The sequence below is a fragment of the Octopus bimaculoides genome, chromosome 2, assembly GCF_001194135.2.
Source record: "Octopus bimaculoides isolate UCB-OBI-ISO-001 chromosome 2, ASM119413v2, whole genome shotgun sequence".
NCBI lineage: Eukaryota > Metazoa > Mollusca > Cephalopoda > Octopoda > Octopodidae > Octopus > Octopus bimaculoides.
The window spans coordinates 145,305,637-145,309,922 of record NC_068982.1 but is presented as its reverse complement, the minus strand read 5'-3'; positions in this window follow the sequence as shown (position 1 = coordinate 145,309,922).

The following is a 4,286-nucleotide window of genomic DNA, read 5'->3' as shown; positions in this document are numbered from 1 at the left end:
ACACACACACACACACACACACACACACAGAGTTTGTCGAAGCATTATGCAACTTTTATTACTTTGCCAACCCCTACAGATATTATCTTCGACGTTATTTTAAACAACTTAACAGGATAATATCTGAGATGGGAATCTATAATCTCAATAAGTGTGACTTTATCTATTAGACTATTTATATTGAACAAGTAATCATATTTTGTTAATGAATAGGAGATTTTCATATGGCGTCTGCCAAATGAAAACAGTTTTATCTAAAGTTTACGTTTTGCAACGAATTATTACAGATTCTTTTCAGTGATATCTAATACAAAGCGAAATAAGTGATAAGGTATGCTTTAGCATTTATACGAATTACACAATTATGTCTGTGCATTTATTGGTTTTAAACTATTGATCATTAGTACGTAAAATGCTAAATTAAAATAAACTTCAAAGAAAGACGTTGGCAGGAATCAGAAATTGCTAAACGGTAGATTAACGGCAAGTATTTTGCTATACAACACTATATCTTCATTTCAAATCCCACCGTTCTGATTGTGGGATACTTATACGTGATTCGGGACGTTATATGTATTTTCTCTGCTGAGTTGTAATCCTTCACTCATAAAGGTATAGATTTCACACCGAAAACAGAAAAAGTTCATTTGTGTCACGTGTTATCAGGGTAGATGATGAGTTAATATTTTAGAAAGGAACTACTTTTAGTGATAAATGTATTTTACGTCCACCTCATTTAACAGAAAAAATGCACTAAGTGTGAAGCAATTCCATCCACTTTGGTTTGTAGCTTTGCATTCCTCGTGCTACAAAGGCCTGCAACTCCAAAGCTTCTGTTTAGTTCGCTCTCAGTGCTACTGCAAAAGATAATGGTGAAGGACAGTGCCTACAACAGGGAACCCTGTCTTTGTGCATCGCACGACTAATATGTTACCAAGAGAATTTCTGTAAATTTTCAAAATTGTTCTCCCTCATAGTTCTTGGTTCTCCTCAACTAAGATTGGTTTAGAAGTAACACTTCTGCAGTTAATTCATTACCGTTGCTGTCTACTGCACTTCAATTCCAACGCAGTACATGCACAAGCAAAACTACGTTTAGCGTATTTTCTCAATCGTTGTCTACCTCACGATTTTAGTCGATAAGTGATAGGCAGAATATATTACTGAACACTTCTCGTTAACTAACTACACTTACGCATGTTTCAGACGTTATGCAGACATCTGGCATTTGTTTTCTATAATGTAATTTGTGGACAACAAGGTTGTTAGTTCAAGGTTTCCAAACAGATCAGTCAACGGATCAATGAATTTCCAACAGTGAGAGTGATAAGAGGATACCAGTGTAATTCAATGTACGATTTTACTAACTATACAATATTACTTAGCTCCGTTTCTGAACACTCACAATTCAAATTACTCTGGTATGTCTTTGTAGTTTGCTATTCAATAGCTTGTCATCGATATTAAGTAGACTAACGGTTAAACGCATTTCATCAATGTCAGCACCACTTTTTGTATATGACATTTCATCCGTGACAGTACCGGTTTTTGTTCAATTAATTTCATGTTACTCAAGACTGCGTGATTGTAATTTGAGTGAGATTTGGCTGCTATTTCTAGCAGCTCAAGTGAGTACTTAGAGATTCGGTGTCAAGTTTGAGAAGTCATGAAAAACCAAAAGAACAGCAAAATACTTTTTTTCAGAATATTCATCTAATTTTACACTGCTACTTTAAAGATTTTATTCTACTCATTGCAACCACTGTCTTCGCATATCTTCCACATTATTCTCAACAAATGAATTTCAATATCTCACAATTGAAATGCAACAGAATGCCTTCAAGACAAACAACATTCATACGGATGTTTTACTTTGCTCGCGTCTGACTGTAACCTAAAGCATCTTTAACATTATTCCATTGTATAGCATTTGGTCGTGCATATGTGTGTGTGATTTTTCTTTGTTATTGAGGATTTTAGATATTGATTTTTTTTCCTACTTGATTCAAAGAAGAAAATCTACCTTTCATTGCTTTGAGATAATCTAGTATGGCACTAACTATTTTGTAGCATAGTGCTGTGACATATAGATTTACAATATCGAAATATAATACTACACTGAAATACTTTAAGCACTATACGTACATCAATAATTATTTGCTATTGGTACTATTTGCATTGATAAAGATTGCAATTTTCAGTTCGTTTGTTCATATAACAATTACCACTTTAGGCCTTACTTGAACCATAGTCAGGCTTCGTAGGAAAAATTCAATGTTTTAGTTTTTTTCCTTATGTCAGAAAAAGGAAGAAGCCATTGCAAGAGAGAAACACCAATTGTTTCAAATGATTCTTTGGTTCTCCGTCTCTTACGACGACGAGGATTCCATTTCATTCGACCAACGGAACAGCCTGCTCGGAAAATTAATATGCAAGTGGCTGAGCACTCTATAGACACGCTTCCCCTCTGCGCAGTTCTGAGGGAGATTTAGCATGACATAGAAGTGACAAGGCTGGCGTTCAAGTGAAATACACAACGATGTCGAAACTCCGGATGACTCAAAGTCTGCTCACCCGTAATGAATGGTATGTATTATGAACACACGTTAGTCTGAAAGGGGAACTTGTTCTCCAAACACAAAACACAGCATCGATTAGTACGTACAGGTTTGAATCAGCAGGAACGTATTGACAATGAATACGTACGTCATCATTTACGATTCATCACGATTTATCATTATGTTGATGTTTGTAAGGTGGCGAGTTAGAACCGTTAGCACGCCGGGCAAAATACTTAACGGCATTTCATCCGACTTTATGTACTATGTTCAAATTTCGCCGAGGTCGACTTTGCCTTTCCTCCTTTCGAGGTCGATAAGTTACATACCAGTCAAGTACTGGATCGATGTAATCAATTATTGCCCTCCTCACTAATTACAGGCCTTGTACTTATAATAGAAAGGACTATTTAGATATTTGTGCTTAATTCCTGACTTTCTATATTATCCAGCCATCTCTTCCCTTCTGCCTCCACTCCACCGGTTTTCCAACACAAACTGTTTCCGTATCCCTCCTCCTTCATCTTTATCTCTACCGTCCTACCCTAATTTTTGTTTCTATCACTTCCAAAGAATCTCTTTCACTCAATTTAAACGTATATCATATCTTCTATATTAAATTATACTCAGTTTAAATTAGATATTTTAAAAAACTAACATTACTATAATTATTCTAAACAACGCTAAATTATTTTAATTTTGATTCTGTTTGGCCGTTTAAAATGATTTTAATTGTCATGATCGATTAACTATTTCTATATCACTTGCAGATCTTTTCAAATATTCTTTCAACATTTATTACTTTCTTCCCACATTTTATACCAATATGGGCAAATTCTAAAATTATGCGCTCACCTCTTCCTATAACTGTTTTTCTTCAACACGCAGACTACATTCCTATCGTCCTGTCACCTTTTCTTTTCTTTTCTGTTCTATGTTTCGCCGTCCAACTCCCACTCACTCACATTATATCTTCCAATGATTTCTCCTCAATGCCACTCGCCCCTTTCCTACCAACACTCCATAGTTTATCACCGTTATCATGTTACACGTCTATCCACTTTTCATCTCTTCTAACTCTCTACATATTTTTTTTAACTTCGAATTCTCTATCCTTCTTCTCTCTCATTCTTTTACCTAACATTCCTGACATCACATCAATCCCTTCTTATTTTCTAGCCTTTTCGTTTCTCTAAATTTCACCTTGTGTAATTTCATAGCTTTCTCTCTCTCTCTTTCTTATTTCATATATCCGCCTATATTCAATTCATATTCCAATATCTCGTTCACTTTTCGTTTCTTTTTCATTTTTTTATTAATCTTTTCCAGGTTTTGTTTTCTTTTACTACCTTACTCTGATTTTTCGCTGTCTCTCACCTCTATCATTTTTATAGCAATATGTCTCTCTAGAAACTAGCGATGATGCATATAGTGGTGGCGATGGTCGACCGACCTCTTTTATTGAAGGAAACTTCAGTCGAAATATCCGGGAGATATTGATAGATAGATAGATAGATAGATAGATAGAGAGAGAGAGAGAGAGAGAGAGAGAGAGAGAGAGAGAGAGAGACAGACAGACAGACAGACAGACAGACAGACGAACGGGTGAAAGGACGGACGGATGGGTTGGATGGATTGGCAGGCAGCCAGCCAGCTAGCGAGGCAGGCACAAACAGACAGATAGAAAGACAGATCAATCAATTATATACATGTGTGTACATATATATA